General features: G+C 47.7%; 1 protein-coding gene across 1 annotated transcript in view; it reads right to left on the minus strand.

Annotated features, from left to right (window-relative positions):
* GRID1 (glutamate ionotropic receptor delta type subunit 1) overlaps positions 1-19,106 on the minus strand; it is a 701,878-nt gene that overhangs the window by 42,883 nt on the left and 639,889 nt on the right. The window lies entirely within an intron of this gene.

Consider the following 19,106-nt stretch of genomic DNA (forward strand, 5'->3'; position numbering starts at 1 on the left):
GAGAAGGTCACATACAGAATCAAATGGCAAAAAGAACAAAAATCCCCAAATGCTCAGTGGTGAGCCAGGCTCTCTCTCTCCAGGCTCCAACTTGATTACTCTTTATTTCTCTTCTGGAAATCTGTTTCTCCTTTGTACCAACCAGGATCACCATCCCCACCTCTCCCTGAGTCACCCTTTCCAGGAGGAGATCCAATCTTCTCAACCTGATCTACACAACCCTCCATCTTCTGGTCTCAGCTGCTGCTCCTGCTCAGCCCCCTAGCCAAGGCTGAAATGAGAAATCTCACACAGTCCCCATCTATGGCACCAGGCCATGGTGTTTCCTCTGCCTGGAACCCCTTTATCTCACTTATCCACCTGCTGTTCTTCTGTAAACACCCCGAAGATCCGGGGGGCCTCCCTTCCCTGTGCAAAGCCATCACCATCCCTTTCCTCCCCAGGCCATCTCCATACCTTGCATGGTTTCTATGGCAGCATATCACTGGGATTTCAGAGCACAGCATACCGGGCAAGAGGAAGCAGCATCTCTAGAGTCCAACCACCTGTCTTCCGTCGCAGCTCGCCCATCACTGACACTGCAGGACTGGCAGGTTAGCTAAACTCTCTGTGCCTCGTTTCTGAATCTCTTAAAACAGGGCGAGAAGCAGAGCCTGTGGCGGGGGCTACCATTGTGACTAACTGAGGCGATGTCGCTGAGCCACTGGCACAAACTCAGTGGCCAGTAACTAGGAGCAATTATTCTGCACAGTAGAATGTAAGAAGTTGGAGGGCTGGAGCCAAGGCAGCCTCCGATTTGCATCCGTGGCACTGGACCCAGGGCTGACACCAGTCTTCCCAGCATGCACATGGAGGAGCCAGCGATGGCTCCATGGAGTTCCTTTAGGCCCTGCTACATGGCCCAGAAACAGAGCTCAGTATTTGTTTCAATACATTACAGAAGAAAGGAAACATAAAATAACAAATTCGATGAAGAAATCTTTCTAATTATTGTTTATTATTTATATCTTACTGAAGCAAGATGTTCCTTTGCTTGAAGGGCCCCAAGGGTTGTCACTCTGTAGTAATTTGCCTGTAATGAAAGGAGGGGGGGGGGATCTTTTTTCCCACGTTTTTTATTTTTCTCATGGTAATACAAACAAACACAAGGCTTTGATGAATGGGAAACATCAGGATGAATTACACAGTTGAGTCTAAATGCTGAACTGCTCTAAATTACTGCAGTTTCCAGGAGTATGGCATGAATGTGTAACTGCCAAGGAGCTCAGCACTACTGCTCCATCCCCACATTGGAAATGGAGATTTCCTCTCTTCTCTTATTAATTCATGACTGTGCCCCTGGCCAGAGGCTCACGGATCATCTCTGGATGACAAGTAGGCAGCCCGAATGCTTATGGCTTCATGTCGGTTTCTGTCCCAGTAGACCTCATTGTTCCCACCCCCAAACACCACCTCTTCGCTGTGCCGGCCTCATGGCTCAGCCCCACGGCCTTCATATATCACCTTGCAAAGCCATGAGTCATTGCAGAGGGATCTCTCCCATCTCAGTTGCACACATCTTCTTTCAAGGAAAGTTTCCAAGCTCACTAACACGCCCAGCACACAGTAGGTACTGCCACCATATTTCAGAGTAGATAACTCTATCAAAGGATCTGGAGGTTTAGGCAGGAGCACCCAACTATTCGTACACCAAAGCCATCATCTCCTTGGGGCGCTCACTCTCACATCAGAGTGTACAGTTTTGGAAGGTACACAGGGGGAGGAATAAAGGAGACAAGGAGCAGCCAGCCAGCCAGGCTCTAAGGCAACACCGCAGTCAGGGGAAGACAGATGTGCACATCAGAGAGGACACCCATCTGAACAAGCCAGGGATGCTTAGCTTGGAGAAGGTAGCACCAGCACACTTAATTTAGCATGTTTCTCAAATTAGTCTCTTCAGCAACAACTGCTAGAAAGTGTCCATGCACCCCCACCACAGAGAGATGCAGCTCTGTCCATCACAGCGGGTATCTCCATAAACCTCAGTCACGCATGCTGCCCCTGGCTAAAGTCATTCAACTAGTTAGTGGTTCCATAGACAGCCACTGAATAGCCACTTGGTAAGGCACAGTGGCACAAAAGCAAGGAATGAATGGTGGACATCCTCGTGGGGTTCATAGTGAGGGGTGGGAGAATGGTCAGAGAAGTAAACCAATAGTAACTAAACTACGTGAGCAAATTGAAATAGAGCTCTGCCTGGAGGATCCTGGAAGCATGGGGGATGGGCTGCTGGCTTTGACCAGAGCTAAGGAAAAGCTTTGTAGAAGAGGAAACGTCAAGCAGAGCCATGAAGAATGGGTGGAGGTAGCTGGATGGAGAATCAAGGGGTAAGGTGTTTCAGCAAAACAAGATATTACCTGAGAAGGCACTGCTGGTCCAGCTGGGACACACGCCATGGGGCACTTCGTATCAGCTCAAATGATGTAGGTTTGAGAATCATACAGACGTGGGTGTGAATTCTGCCTGTGAATACCTTAGCTGTTTGAGGTAGACCAGTAGTTCTCAAAGTATGGTCCTCAGAGTCACAGCATCAGCATCCCCCAGGACTCTTGAAGAAATGCAGATTCTGGGGCCCACCCCAGAACTACTGAACCAGAAACTTTGGGGTGGCACTCAGCAATCTTTCACAATCCTCCAGGGGATTGTGATGCACACACAGGTGTCAGAATCACTGACTGAGGCCTTAGTTTTCTTAACTCAGACCTTTCTCACAGGGGTGGTGAATATGGATATTAAGGATTAAGACATATGTCCAGCACATAGGCAATGTTTAAAAATGCTAGCCCTTCTGTTAGGCAATAAGTAGTTCAAATGGTCAAAGCAGAGAACAGTATAAAGGAGTCATCAGTGATGGGGCTGGGATGGTCACGCTTGGATGGAAGCAACCAAGGACAGGCAGCTTCTCTAGACTTTTCTAGGCTCATGAGATCGAAGCCTGTCTTGGCATCTGCCCAACTGCCTCCCAGTAAGGAGCCTGCTTCTTGTTTTCATATTGTTGCCAAGGTACATGCAAATGCCTCTTCTTCAGCATGCAATGACTTGCCCTGTGAACAGTACAGGTTTTAGGTACCCAGGATGCCTAAAGTGACAACCTGAGGAAGTCTGAACCCAGAACGAGCATGGAGAGACCAACACACCATTGGCAGGCCTGTTTTTGTGAACCATGATGGTAACTGCCTGGCAGAGGTTTTCCTAGGAAAGTAGTCAGTGCTTGGGTGATGGAAGCTTCCAGGGAAGGGTGTCTTTATGTATTTATTTTTACTGAAGTACAGTTGACACACACTGTTACATTGGTTTCAAGTGGATGACATAGTGGTTCAACAAGTCTATACATTAGGCTATGCTCACTGCAAGTGGAGCTACCATCTGTCACCATACAACGCTTTTATAACCCCGTTGTCTATATTAGGGAAGGAAGTCTTTAAAAGCGTCTTCCCTAGGCTAACCTGTCTGGGTCTGCATTCACTAATGAAGTGTCACTTTGCAAGAATATGCATTTTGCAGCTTACCCTGTGTCCCTGTGGTCTGCTGTCTCTCCCTTTGCTTTTTCATCTTTTGACAACATCCAGTGCTGGAATCCTCCAATGGCAAAGCTTGGCCTTTCCTCCAAGCTTACTTCTGAGCCAGTCTCTTTCACTCAGTTGTGCCCTACTGAAACTGGGTTTGAGACCAAGGGGAGATGCTCCTTTCTATCTCCTGGTCTGGATGGCTCATTTTGGGGGTCTGCCCTAGCTGAAAGCATAGCCAACTCCTACGAATACAACATCAGCCTGCCTTGCAAAAGGACTTCCCAAACATCCTTTGCCCCTGAGAGCAGTTTCCTCAAATTAAACATGCACCTTGGAAGTCCCATGATGTCTCCTTGGGCTGTGGCCAAGGACAGCCTACCCAGCTCGGCACCACCTCCCTCCCTCCCCATACCTTTCTTCATAAATCAATCTTACTATTTCCTAGATACATTTTCATTAACAAAGAGATAAATGTGTTTGCAGCATGAGAAAAATCAATAATACAGAATTTATAAATACATCTTTGCATGTTACAGAACTATTTACATTAGCAATAGAGATAAATACACTCGTAACAGGAGCTGAATCAATATACAGTATGTGTAAAACAGATTTTAACAACGGTGGGGTTGCCATAATCACGGGCCTGATAAATCTAAATCCCAAAGCCCTATTATTGTTCCTTAAAAAGGAGAGAAAGTAGTGGAGTGACCCAAAAGGCCCGGCAGGGTGGGGATGCGCATCCTCATAATCTGAAGCTGTCTGAGCTACAGCCCATAGATGCCTTGACTAGGATCCCAGCAGCCTCTCTTTTCTAGTGCTCCGCCTGACTCTCCAGGACATGATGCTGCACGAGTCATTTGGGATTGCCTGGCTGTGTTTCCACAGGCTGCTTAGGGGACCTTCGGGCATCAGTGCTCCCAGCTCTCTGTCCATTTCCCTGCCCCTCCTGGGTTTCGTCCCCAGGACTCCCCACTGTGCCTCCAGTCTCTCTGATTCTTCTCGCATGCAGTGTTCCCCTCCCCAGGGCTTTGCCACATTTCCGGTTCTCTCCTCCCCCAGACCCGGGTTCTTCAAGGTGGATAGGACCTCAGGTGAAGGCCAAGACACTCCGAGATGCCTCTCAACCCCGGGCTCTGAAAGGCTCCACAGGTGTCTTCGTTCCTTCATTTGTTCCTCCCAAAACAGATTTTCTAAGCATCTGCTCATGTGAAGCACTGCTCTAGGGATACAGCAGCAACAGCTCAAAGTGCCTGCTCTCGTGGCACCGATGTGGTGGGGGCAGGGCGACAGAGACAAACATGAACGACAGCAACAAAAACACAAGTAATCACGGAATGCCAGGGTCAGCAAGCTTTCTGGAAAGGGACGAAGTGTATAGATGTGGGCAATAAGGGCCACCTACCACTCTGTTGCATACCCCTGGGATTTGTGCTTTTGTTTTTTTAGAACACTCTGAAAATGTTTCAGGAAAGAGAAACAGTCTTCGCTTGCAGGCTGCTAAGGTGGCCTGTGGGGGCAGAACCCGCAGACCTCTGATGTCACATACCCAGTGATCAAAAGTGCTATGAAGATGAATAAAGCAGAGTAAGGATGATAGAGAATAATGGAGGGAGTGATTAGATCAAGTGTGCAGTGGGGTGTTTTAGCCACTGGACTTGACACTGAGGGCATGTGCTTCTCCAGCACTCAGAGGGCGCCCTTGCGGGTAAGGCTGACCCTTGGAGACGCCGTGCCTTCCAAGGAGCAGAGGCAGACAGGCTCCAAGTCTGTCAGCCTCTCCTTCCCTGGGACAACCCCCTCAACACTTCCCAGGGCCCACCGGGGAAGCCTGAGGGTAGGCGACTCGGGGGTATTACACACTCCTTTGTAGCCAGCGAGTCATGAGAGTGACTACAGGTCTGAATCCCTGCCCGGGAAAATTGTCAGGTTAAAACCTTCTGCGGACACTCAATGACCCATCAGGATGAGGGCGGCATGGCCCATGACAAGAAGACACATCCTTGTAAGATATAGGAGGCCACAAAACCCTTCTTGAAACGTGAGCCCTGCAGTGGCCGGCCACAGAGGGCAGGCATGTACTGGCTTGCACTCACCTCCCCCCGCCCCACCCCTGCATTGTTTTCTCTCTACATTCCAGAGAATGTATGGAAATAAAAAAGATGCCCCAAATAAACTTCTATGAAAAAAAAAACTGCATTTGGGTATAGTATATTTGTATTCTGGTAAAAAAATAACCATTATTAAATGTAAATAAATATAGGAACAAAAACAAGGGGAATAAGCACTGAACAGTTGTGAGACTTCCACTTTCTACAAATGTGTTTCTGTAAAATTTGCATTTTTTAATTACATTGTAAACAGAACACAAATCCTTAAAAATCAAAAATCCTTCTGCTGCCCAAGTGACAGCTCCGGGCCTTGGGATCCTAGCTCTGTGGTCTCCATGTTCTCCATGTGCAGCCCCTCTGTCAGGTGCCCCGTGCAGCCATGATCCACAGGGAGGAGAGAGTCTCCTCTCCTACCCCATCAAACACCTGCTCTGCTGGCTGGGAGGAGTGGACTCCGAGGGGCTGCAATAGTTCAATCTCCAGGCCTCAGAACAAGACAAAAATGTCCAGCCTAATCCAGAAGGGCTTCAGCCATCCTGGGCATCCAAGGCCTTTTAGGACTGAGGGTCCCTCACCCAGGTAGGCTGGAGTTTCCCTCACTGGTGCATGTTCTGCCTGGACTGAGCCCAGGCCTCATGCCCTGGTGGCTGAAGTTTCTGAAAGGTGGGCCTATGTGGTCATATCTATTTCTGATTGCCAAATTCAGCCTAGACCCTGGAAGTGAGCAGGGCTCAGGAACAGGTCCTGAGGGAGGGGGCCGGGTCAGATGATGCTGGGCCAAGTCCCAAGACGAGGCCCTGGCATGTGTCGGAGGCTGAAGGGCCACATCCTCCACTAAGACAAAACCAGGCACCTCTAATACCATCAGCAAAGGACACTCAGTCTCAAAGCCTCCTGCATTCCAGATCTATCTCCTCCAGTCTCTTCTCAGGTTACTCAGCACTCAGGCCTCCGAGCCTTCACTCAGGCTCATTATCTGTCCACCATGCTGTGTTCTACCTTCCGCATAGGACTAAAACTTGCCCGACCTCCAGGTTCACCTCAGCTGATGTCTCCAGTAGGAAGAGCGGATCCCCCCACTCCTCGGGATCCAGGCCCTGTCTTTGTGTTCCCAGTATAGCCTATCCTAACATCTACCCCCTTGGACTTCATGTGTCCATCCACACGTCTGTCTTCCCACCTCAACAGTGAGCTCCCTTGGGGTTGGACTCTGTCTGGGTCTGGATCCCTGTCACTCCACATAGGGTCTGACAGACAATAGGTGTGGGCTTTGTGTTTTCTAAAATAATCAACTCTGGTTTAAAACAACTCTGTGTTGGGGCGTCTGGGTGGCTCAGTCAGTTAAGCGGCATGCCTCAGGTCATGATCCCAGGGTCCTAGGATCAAGCCCCGCATTGGGCTCTGTGCTCAGCGGGGAGCCTGCTTCTCCCTCTCCCTCTGTCTGCCTACTTGTGATCTCTCTCTCTCTCTCTGTCAAACAAATAAATAAAATCTTAAAAAAAAAATTAAAAAAAATAAAACAAGTCTGTGTTTATAGCTGAATATGGTGGGGAAAAAAAAATCCAGGCTGGAGACCAGCACAGTGATGGGTCTACCTTTAGAATCACGACCACTAACTTCAGGTGGAACCCCATGCTGCCTGGCATGCTTCCCAACTCCCCTCCTTGATTCATCCTCCCAGTCTCTTTGATGACTCTCAGACAGTGACCCTGTTTCCCGTTTCTTAAGACAGTAGAAGCAATCAGTAGAGAACTTTGCTTCTCCATAATGAACTTACTTTCCTAAAACCACTGAATACCTGCTGGCCCTACTTTTTAAATCGTGGTCTGCCATTGTGCCTACTGATGGCTTACTCTGTCTCCTGGAGCCCAGACTTCCCTGCCTTCTCAGATACATTGCTCTTCCAGTTGTCACCTCTGTCTCCTACATCATGAAATTGCTTCTCTCTTGGGATCATTTCCATCGGTGTGAAAACACATACATATTCTATCCTGGGGGGAAAAAAAAAACAAACCTCATTCTTTGAGATCACACCCTCCTCCAACCACTCTCCAGTGCTTCCATCTCCATTTCTCACGACCCTACCTTGATTAAGTTTTCATCCTCACGCTGAACTAAAGCTGTTTTTGTCAAAGTCATTAATGATCTGCCAACTACGGTGGCCAATTCCCACTCCACACTCTGCCCCAATCAGTGGAATTTGACAAACTGGAGCACTCTGTCCTTCTTGAATGCCTTCACTCACTTGGCTTCTGGGACATCACTCTTTCTTAGTTCTCTCACCTTGCAGGTGCTTCCTTATCCCTCTCCTTTCTACTTCTTCTCTTCCCAGACTCTGAATCTTGGGGTGTCCCAGGTTCAGCCCACAGGTCCCCTCTCTTCTTTAGTGACAACCCTTTCATCATGATCTGGTCAAGTCAATTGGCTATAAATACATCTATACACTGATGCCTCCAATGGACTGCCCCGGTCCTGACCTACCCCATCAACTCTAGGCAACTGCCCACCCCTGACACCTCCATTTGGATGGCTAGTAAGTCCCTAGACAGAACACATTCAAACCCAAGCCCTTGAACTGTGAGCCCCAGAACACCACCTGTTCTTCCCCTTTGTCCATCTCATACAAACACTACTCTATTTTTTGAGATGCTGTGGACAAAAGCCTTGGAATCACTGCCAATTCCTCTCTTCCTTGTATCTCTCACATACTATCTCAGCATATTTGCTCTCTCCTACCATTGAGAGAGCTCCAGAAGTAGACTGCTTCTCATCACCTTCACCATGTACCACTCTGTGTCTTACGTGGATACCGAGACCATCTCCTTAATGGCCTCCCTGCCTCCACCTTTCACTCTATACTCTGTTCCTCAGGGGGACAGGCAGAATGATCCTTTCAAAGTCTAAGTCAAATCACACCACCTCTTTGTCCAAAATCCTCCAGTTGCTTCTTATGTCTCAAAGAAACATCCAAAATCCTCACATAGCCTGAAGAGTCCCATACAATCAGAACCTAACACCTCTACTCTCACCACACTGGCCTTCCCTGCCTTCCCACTCAGGGTTTCCGTAGCTGTTTTCCCTCTGCCTGATATCTTCTTCCCTCACATCTTTAATTGGTTCACTTCCTCAGTTGTCTTAGGTCTCTGATCAAATGTCACTTCTCTGTGAGGCTTTTGCTGACAACCCTATATAAAATACCACCCTTCTTAAATTATATGATAAAAGCAAAGAAATATATCACAGGCTTTTTAATGTCAGTTCTCCCCCTAGAATGGGACTTGGTTGTTGGTTTATTGCAAATCACCAGTGCCTACAACTGCATGACCAATCATCCCGGTTTGCACAGAGCAGAGAGATTTCCTGGGACATAGGACTTTCAGTGCTAAAACCAGGAAAGTTCCAGCCAAACTGGGACAATTTGTCTCCTTACTTACAACGGTGCCTGACACATAGTAGACACTCGAATAAATATGGGTTATTATGTGCATAAATAATATATTAATGAATTCATTTTTTTCTCACTTTCCAAATGTCTAGGTTGGATATCGTATTGGAAAGGTGTTTATCTTGAGTTGACCAGTCTCCTTTCAGACAAGTGTGGGTCAGTCATCTGCAGAGAAGCAGGCATAACGATAGTTTGAGAGCTTGAATGGAAGAACTGTAGCCTTGAGCCAGGAAACACAGCACACAGCTATGTGGTCAGAGCCAGCCCAGGTACCAATCACCAAGGAACTCAGGGATGGGGCCGGGTGCTCCCCAGGCTTCCTCCTCGGGGTATTGAAGCTTCAAGATCCAGTTTCTTTGTGGATCCAATGGAAATCAGCATTAGCTGAGAGAATCCTCTGAGCCTGAACCCTCTAAGCAGCAGCTGTCTGCTTCCCCAGCCCCCATGCCCCTCGTGCGAAGTGGGAGCCCTGCATAAAATAGCCCCATGAGCCGACAGCACCTCCATGCCAAGAACATGGAGGACTCCCAGCTCGCAACACCTGCAAATATTTGCTGTCACAAATCAATACAAAAGCAGGATGTACCATTAACCTTTAATATATCAGTGCTGGGCTCTTAATCCATTATGAGGCTGTCATAAATGTGACCGAAATGCAAATCAGAGCAGAGGCCCTTCGGGAGGATGTGAAGGTGCCTTCATTGCCTCCTGGCACAGCATGCATCCCCCTCTGCTCCAGAGGAATGGCCTGAGTCTCTTCTCTCCCTGCCAGCTTTTGTTTTCACTGTCCTTCCCTCCCTCTTCTCCTTTCTAGATGTCTATCTGAGCCCCTCAATTATGTCAGCTTCCCAGGCAGGCAGTCACTTGATACGCTAGAAGAAAGCTTTAATAATGCTAACTTACAGACACTGTGCTAATACTTCATTTGTGTTGCTTCATTAACCTCGGCCATACTCTCACCCAAAGTTCTTATTATCCCCCCATTTCAGAGATGAGGAAATCAAGGCTCAGGGAGATTAAGTCACTTACGGAAGGCTAGAGAAGCAGCAAGTAGAAGAGCTGTCTTTCCACTCTGCCCTGCTTGTTCCCAAACCCATACACTTGATTGTTACCAGGCAGGGATGCCAAGCAGCCCAGAGCCAAGTGTGCAGGATTAACAAGCAAACAGACAATCAGAAATATCATGCAAAAACATTGTCTGAAGAAAGCTCAGAGTTATTGGAACACGCTGTTGAACCGACCACAGCTCAGCAGAGGAGAGACAGAGGAGAGGGTAGGGGCAAGGCGGGCGGGTCAGCAGGAAAGGTGAAGCTTAAGTTTCCACTTAAGGAGAAAGTGGAAACTGACGCATAGAGGAGAGGAATGAAAGATGTTCTGGGCAAAGGTGACCGTATTTTCAAACCATGGATGTTTGGAGAGAGTGAAATCTCTGGGAACTACTAATAGTTTACTACAAAGGAGCAGAAATGGTAGGGTAGGACCAAGGGCATAATTACTTATAAAATACTAAAGACAGTGTCATGGGATAGAAGTTCAAAAATGATGGGAGATGAAGGGCTGACGTTCCCCCAGATGATTACAGCACCTGAGAATGTGTGAGAGGGGCAGGTGGGCATATTCTATACACGTGGCGAGGGGGAAGTTACTGCAGGAAGCTTTCACATGTGTTCTAGAAGGCAGGGCTGAGGAGCCGTGGTGAGCCCCTGAGCTTGTGCATGTGTGTGTAGGGCCTGGGCGTGTGCATGTACAAGCACGCGTGGAAGGACCCCAGGGCAGGAAGAAGACAGGGAAGATGGAAGGGGGAACAGGTGGAGGGCTGGGATGCTCAGATTAGGAGATGTCATGCATTGTGACAGACTTTAAAGCAAAGGAGCAGCTAGGGCTCCCTTGGTGGTGGAATGGTGACCCCATTGGAGGCAGATTTGTGTGACAGATAAACCAAACAATGCAGCTAGTGCAGGGATCACACCATACGAGACATCTGCCCATCCCCCACCCCCCACCGGAGCTTGTTGATGGGCCCCGGGGAGGCAGCACTCACAGGGCAAGAAAGCGGAGACCCCGGCCCTCCCCGCAAGGGAAAGTGGGGGAAAAAATGCTAGCTCATGTGACCCTGTTACCGCACAACCCAAAACCGACTGCAATTAAATGTAAAGCTATAAGACACTGGCCATTCTGAATCAGTGTGCAGAAAAATCACTTTAACAAGGATGCAGACTGATGGAAAGGTTAGGGAAGGGAGCTGCGAGGAGGAAGGTATGCTCTAATACTGATGAGGCTTATTTTTGTGCAGGGATGGCAGGGGCCCCACTTTGTGCCAAGTGCCATAGAAGGGCTGGCTCGTTTCATCTTTAGAATCAAACTTTGTGATGAATTATTCATCCCACCTGGTACACGAGGAAATGATGAGGCTTTTAGGGCGAGGCTGTGCCAGGACCAGGTTGAGCTTGCTGGTCTGCCTGATGTTGAGCTTTTCAGGCCCGCGTCTCGAAGATGCCTGAGACAGCTTCCTGTACCAGCTCCAACCAAGGATGGTGTCTGTGCCTTGGACCATTCAGCTCTAGCTAGTTTTATCTTAGACAAAAGGCTCTTCAAGTGCCATTAGCAATGCCAGGTGCCAGCCACACCACCCCGGGAGCCCCATGAGCCTCGGCGTGGCACTCTGGCCAGCTCTGCTGGGAGCCGTGTGTGCCTTGATCAGAGAAACATGGCCTACACTGCAGTACCTGGATGCTGGCAGAACAGAGTAAGATCCTGCTTTGGGCTTAAGATAATTATCCATCCCTTTAACTTCTTAGGGTTTGGGCAGGACACTCGGGACAACTCTGCCAGTCTCCAGCAGTAAGCCGTCTGATGGGAGCGACACACCCAGCTGCAGAACACAAGATAAACCACTGAGGGGTAGTTGGGGAAAAGTGCGCTGTGGCTTCCACAGCCCAGAGGACAAAGAGAAAGACACTGACATTGAGAGGGCATCCAGACCTATCCATGCCTTAAGCTCTTCCCTCTCTATTGGATCCTCCTGACAGCCCTGGAGGAAGCTGTATCACAGTCCTCATTCTCAGGACCCTGAGAGATGAACTAACTTGCCCAAGAGTTAGAGACTCATACCAACTTACCCAGGACCCTATAGCCAGCCAGCACTGGAGCCGGGCACATAAACCACCCTGTTATGGCTGCGAAGCCCAGCTCTACCCTGACTTGTTATACTCTTGAGAAGCAGGAGCAACATGGTCCAGTTTGGTGCTATCATACTGGAGGCCTGGAGCCTGGGTTATGGCTCTGAGGGGCACCCATGGCCATGCAGGACTGCGGTCCAGAACTTTGACATTGGAGTCAGACTGTCATTGTGAATTTCACCCTATCACTTGCTAGCCCTGTGGCCCGGGCCAAGTTCAACCTCTCTGTGCATCAGTTTCCTTCTCTATACAACAGGGATGTTCACAGATTGAGTGAATTCAGGCAATGCACTGAGAACAGTGCTGGCCCATGGAAGACACTTAGTATGTGGTTGCATCCATGATCCCAATTATTCAATGAGACATGTGGGTTGTATTATGGTTATAAAATGCCAGTCTTCATGACAGGTCCAGAAACGGCTGGTTTGGCTAGCTAGGGTTTGTGTTTTGAATTCGAATGCTTTTAATATGGGCATGCAATCTCTGGTTCGCCACAAACCCCAGCACTCTCCTTGGTCTTAAACCCACACTGACTTCCTTGCCTTGCCGTGTAAACATTTGTGATTGAAACCCCTGGCCAAGATGAGCTCTCAGAGCTTCCCACCGTGATATTTCATGATTCTCTGGCCTGGGTTGGCACTAAATCCTTATCTTATTTAGGATTCTCTCTTCCACAAAGCAGCACTGTGGACTGTTTTCCCTGAAACATGGCTGTTTTTTCCTGAAAACTGGAATCTCATTTTGAAGTGTCTGTCAGGACTCAGAGCTACCATGAGGAGGATCTCACAAAGAATAGGCCTCTAGCAATTAAAATTCAGTTTGTCTGGACACCAGGGGCTTTGCCCCTATGGAAGGCCTGCAGCCGCCTCCCCAGAAGCGGGGTTGCTGGGGCTTGTCTTCAAGTCTCACCAAGGCTACAGCCATACCACACCCAACAGGGCAAAGCCAATTAACTACCTTCAAAGGTCTCTGTGGGGCTCCCTGACTCTTAGCAGCATAATATTGTCCCCATAGGCCTTCGGGATGGAAGGCAATGCACCAAACCCAGCTAGAAACCCAAAGCAGAGCCAATCCCTTCCTCAGTAGGGTAAGAGGGTCCTTGGGCAGGAAGGGTTGACAGTGAATATGAGGAAGAAGCGGCCTGCAATCTTCAAGAGAAATGAGCCTGCCATGGGATTCCCTCAAAGGACTGTGTTATTCAAAGTCGGTGTGCTTTCTTTGTCCCTTCAGATAGCTGGGTCTCCCTGAAATGTCTCCCTCCTGCCATGTTCACAGGGCATCGGGCTGGGCAGGACAGAGGTGGCCTCCTGTTCTCCAGGATTTAGAGCCTGGAGCACTGGGACCGAACTGTATCTGGATGTTTATGCCTAGATCACAAGAGTCACTCAGTAAACAACCCATCTCAATTTGTTTGAGTGGATGAATGATGTATAAACCACACACCTCGGCTGCCTCATGCATGTTTCCTCACCTTCTCTTTTATTCTGGATGCTCTGGTCAGATAAACAAACAGGGGATGCTTAAAGCTCTCTATAAAGGCCTTTCTGAAAATACCCATTTTGGGTTTGACCAGCCAGGCTGGAAAAAGCAAAAGTAAAGGGATCAGAGGGAAATTGACATGAGGAGTCCACCAAGTTGGGAGGGGGCTTGGATGCAAGGAGGAGAAGCTTCACGCACCATTCGACTCAGCAATGGTGCTGTGGAAAGGGTGGGGCCGTCCAACGGAGCCCACCTCTCCAGCCCTGCACACGGTTTACTCATCCTTCTTCCAACACTCCTCCCTCCTGACATGTCTAATGCCATCCAGAGGCAGTCTTTTGGCTCCTTGCACACCACAGCACTTGTCTCCAGGAAAGAGGCCACACTCCCCCCATGCCTGAAGAAGCCATGTACAGTGTTTTTCTGATGTTAGGTCTAACAGGGGAACTCAGTCGACCGGAACAGAGCTGCACCCTGTTTGACAATGTTCTGAGTGGGAGGCTATGATGAGATCGGACCATGATGTTTGTCTGGACAACACTCCATGGTTTCCCATTTCTTTCAGAACAAAGTGGCCCCTCCTAACCATGACTCCTTAGGCCTTCTAGGAGTCGTGTCTACTTGGTCCTCCAGCCATCACTTCTATACTTTCTGTCCTGGCCACACCGTTCCCCAAGCCCCCTGGGCTTCCCCTCACCTCTCGTCTTTCCTCTCTGCCCTGTGTACCACTTCTCCTTCCTAAACACACAGCTATCTCCTCATATATTCTAGGTCTTGGGCTACATATCACTACCTCCAGGATTCCGTTTAAGACTCTGTGATGGATTGAATTGTGTCCCCCAAAATAGATATGTCAGAGTCCTAACCCCCAGTACCTGAAACCATGACCTTACTTGGAGATTAGAGTCTCTACAGAGGTAGGCAATTTAAATGAGGTCATTAGAATGGTCTGTAATCCAATGACTGGTGTCCTTAGAAAAGGGAAATTTGCACACAGACAGTCACGCACCCCAGGAGAACACCACATGAAAATGAAGCTGAGATCGGGGTAATGAATGCATCCACAAGCCAAGAAATTCCAAAGATTTCCAGCAACCTTCCAGAAGCCAGAAGAGGCACATGGCACAGATTCTCCGTCACAGCCCTGGCAAGGAACCAACCCCAACAAGACCTCATTCGTGGACTGCCAGCCTCCAGAGCTGGGAGGCAACGAATTTCTGTTCAGTCACCCAGTCTGCAGTACGGACATACCTCGTCTTATTGTGCTTCACTCTACAGTGCTTTCCAGACACTGCGTGTTTTCCAAACTGAAGGCTCGTGGCACCCCTGCGTCAGGCAAGTCTATTGGCACTGTTTTCCCAGCAGTGTTGGCTCACTTAGTGTCTCTGTCACATTCTGGCAATTCTCGCAATATTTCAAACTTCTTCATCATTACTATTTCTGTTGTGGTGATCTATGATCGGTGATCTTTGATGTTACTATTATAATTGTTTTGGGGTGCACAACTGCACCCTAGAAGATGTCAAATGTAATCAATAACTGTGTGCGTTCTGACTGCCCCACTGACCAGCCATTCCCCCATCTCTCTCCCTGTCCCTGGGCTTCCCTATTTCCTGAGACACAACAATATTGAAATCAGGCCATTTAATAACCCTACAATGGCCCCTATGTGCCCAAGTGAAAGGAAGAGTCACATGTCCCTGACTTTAAATCGAAAACTAGAAATGATTCAGCCCAGTGAGAAGAACATGTCAAAAGCTGAGATAAGCCAAAAGCTAGGCTGTTTGCACCAAACAGTTAGCCAAGCTATGAAGGTAAAGGGAAAGCTCTCAAAGGAAATTAAAAGTGCTACTCCAGTGAACACACAAATGATAAGTGAAACAGCCTTATTGCTGATGGGGAGAAAGTTTGAATGGTCTGGATAGAAGATCCAGCCAGCCACAACCTTATCTTAAGCCAAAGCCTAATCCAGAGTGAGGCCCTAACTCTCTTCAATTCTATGAGGGCTGGGAGAGGTGAGGAGGCTGCAGAAGAAAGCTGGAAGCTAGCAGAGGTTGGTCATGAGGCTTAAGGAAAGAGGCCATCTGCATAACATCAAAGTGCAAGGTGAAGCAGAAAGGGCTGACAGAGAAGCTGGTAACATTTAAGAAATGTTACCCAGAGGACCTAGCTAAAGTAATTCATGAAGGTGGCTACACTCAACAACAGATTTTCAATGAAGACAAAACAGCCTTCTATTGGTGATGATGCTTTCTAGAACTTTTGTAGCTAGAAAGAAGTCAATGCCTGGTTTCAAGGCTTCAAACGATAGGCTGACTCTTCTGTTAGGGGCTAATGCAGCTGGTGACTAAGTTGAAGCCAGTGCTCATTTACCATTCCCCAAATCCTAGGGCCCTTAAAAATGATGCTAAATCTACTCTACTTGTGCTCAATAAATTGAACAAAGCCTGAAGGACTGCACATCTGTTTACAACTTAGTTTACTGAATATTTTAAGGCAACTGTTGAGACCTATTGCTCAGAAGAAAATATTCCTTTCAAAATATTACTGCTCACTGAAAATGCATCTGGTCACTCAAGAGCTCTAATGGAGATGTACAGTGAGATAAATGTTGTTTTCACACCTGCTAACATAACATCCATTCTGTAGCCCCTGAATCAAGGGATCATTTCAACCTTCAAGACTTATTATTTAAGAAATACATTTTGTAATACATAGATAGTAATTCCTCTGACAGACCTGGGCAAAGTAAATGGAAACCTTCTGAAAAGGATTCACCATTCTAGAGGCCATTAAGAACTTTCAGGATGCATGGGTAGAGGTCAAAATATCAACATTAACCAGAGTTTGAAAGAAGTGGATTCCATCCCTCATGGATGACTTTGAAGGATTCAAGACTTCATGGAGGAAGTAAGTGCAGGTATGGTGGAAAGAGCAAGAGAACTAGAATTAGAAATGGAGTCTGAAGATGTATCCGAATCACTGCAATCTTATGATAAAACTTGAATGGATGAGGAGTTGCTTCTTATGGATGAGCAAAACCAAGGGATTTCTAAAGATGGAAATTACTCCTGGTGAAGATGTTGTGAAGATTGTTGAAATGACAACAAAGGATTCAGAGTAGTCCACAAACTTAGTTGATAAAGCAGCAGCAGGGTTTGAGAGGGCTGACTCCAATTTTGGAATAAGTTCTACTGTGGAAAAAATGCTATCAAATAGCATGGCATGCTACAGAGCTATTGTTCATAAAAGAGTCATTTGATGCAGTAAACTTCATTGTTGCCTTATTTTAAGAAATTGCCACAGCCGCCCCAGCCTTCAGCAACCACCATCCTGATCAGTCAGCAGCCATCAACACAGAGGCAAGACCCTCCACCAGCAAAAAGATTTTGATTCACTGAAAGCTCAGATGATGGTAAGAATATTTTTAACAATAAAGCATTTTTAAATTAAGGTACATACATTGTCTTTCAAGGCATAATGCTATTGCACACTTAATAGACTACACTATAGTATAAATATAACTTTTATATGCGCTGGGAATGCCCCAAATTCATTTGATTCACGTTATTGTTATATTTGCTTTATTGTGATGGTCTGGAACTGAACCCACAGTATGTTTGAGGTATGCCTGGACTCGGTTATGGCAGCCCCAGGAAATGTGTACACCTCCCGTGTGCTCTGATAACCACCAATATTTCCTCTATCACAGATCTTTCCTCACTGTGCCGTACTGAGTCACTAGTCCACTGGCTCCTCTGAATTGGCAAGGGCCACTCTACGAAGCTACACAGCATGTTTTTCTCATTCACATTTTTAACTCTAGAGCCTAACATAACACCAGGCACATAAGAACACATGATCTCTTCGTTGTAGGACTGTGTGAATGAAGGAATGAGTGAGTGAATTAACAAATGGATAGCACAACCCCTGGTTACAGGCAACTCTTATATCACGGTCATTGTGTCAATTACATGGTAATATCACTGCAGTACCGCCACCCCCATTAATGCCCTGCCCGATAACCGTGTGATGCTCAATAACTGTGTGATGAATGAGTAAATGAACAACTGTGTCAGCTAACGTGTGATGACACCTGGGCTTTCCTGGAATGTAGAAAGTGCAGTTTCCCCTCTAGGAGTTCACTTCTGGCGTCATGCTCCCAGAGATGAACCCAGCCACGTGGAATAGTCACTTGATCTTGACGTGTGGCAGAACAGGAATGCAGAGATGTGGAGATGCCCAGTGGAGAGCTCCCACCTGGGAGGCAAAGATCACAGCCCCCTTGCACAGTTAGTATATGAGAGCCCACTTGGACAAGCCTTCAGCAAGGAGAATCACCTACGATGTGTCAGGCACCATGTCAAATCCTCATGAACCTCAAGAGAGCTCAGCATGAACGTCTCCATTTTCCTATGAGGAAGCCGAGGCATATGGGATAGGTGACTTGTCTACGATCCTGCAGCTGGCGAGGGTGTGAGCAAAGATTTCGTAGTGGGGTCTGACTCCAAAATGCTCTTCTCTTGGAACTGGAGGATTACTTTGAGGCTAGACTTCCAACTCAGATTTCACAGTGTATGTTTTCAGTTTTTCACCTCTTGTAATGTCTGAATGTATTCATGTTTTCCCATTCCACATGGGCTGAGCAAGCATTTGCGAAGTCCCAGCCCACCTTGGGGAACCCAAGCGATGAGCTCAGTCTCTGCTGGAGAGTAGAGGCTGCAGCCACAGCTATGGGTACCTCGGAGGAGGTGGCGGTAGCGCTGATAACAGAATTAAAGAAAATGAAACTCAGGAGGGAGCCCAACAGGTCCCCTCCCAACTTGGAGAGTTTCCTCTCAACTTGCAACATGAATACTTTGTTAAGTGGTGTATGTCAGGGGAAGCGCTGGCTTTGGAGCAAACAAGCAGACATTTGAACCTGGGCTCTGCTACATACCAACTGTGTGGACTGGTTCTCTGCCTTGGCTTCCTTCTCTGCAATAAGTGCTCAAAGTAGTAAAAATTAAATGATAAAAAGCATGCCGAGCACTTAGACAACTCATGGCACATATCCATATTGTATAACATGGTGTATATATATGATGTACATACATACAGAGAGAGTATATAGTATGTCAGATAATATAGTAAATAACAGTAATTCTTCGATAACTAATACCCATCGATGGGAGTGGGTTTGGCAGCAGACCCCTTCTCCACTGGGGCCATACAGGCAAATCCCAGCAGCCCAGGGCCACGCTGGGGCAGTGACCAGCCCGCAGCATGTGCTCAAAGCTCTGGGGCTCAGGATAAAGGGCATCAACACATAGATCCAAAGGCCTTTAAAGGACCACTCTGGTCC

The sequence above is a fragment of the Mirounga angustirostris genome, unplaced genomic scaffold, assembly GCF_029215605.1.
Source record: "Mirounga angustirostris isolate CCGP_5_RB_7025 unplaced genomic scaffold, mMirAng1.0.hap1 SCAF_6, whole genome shotgun sequence".
Classification (NCBI taxonomy): domain Eukaryota; kingdom Metazoa; phylum Chordata; class Mammalia; order Carnivora; family Phocidae; genus Mirounga; species Mirounga angustirostris.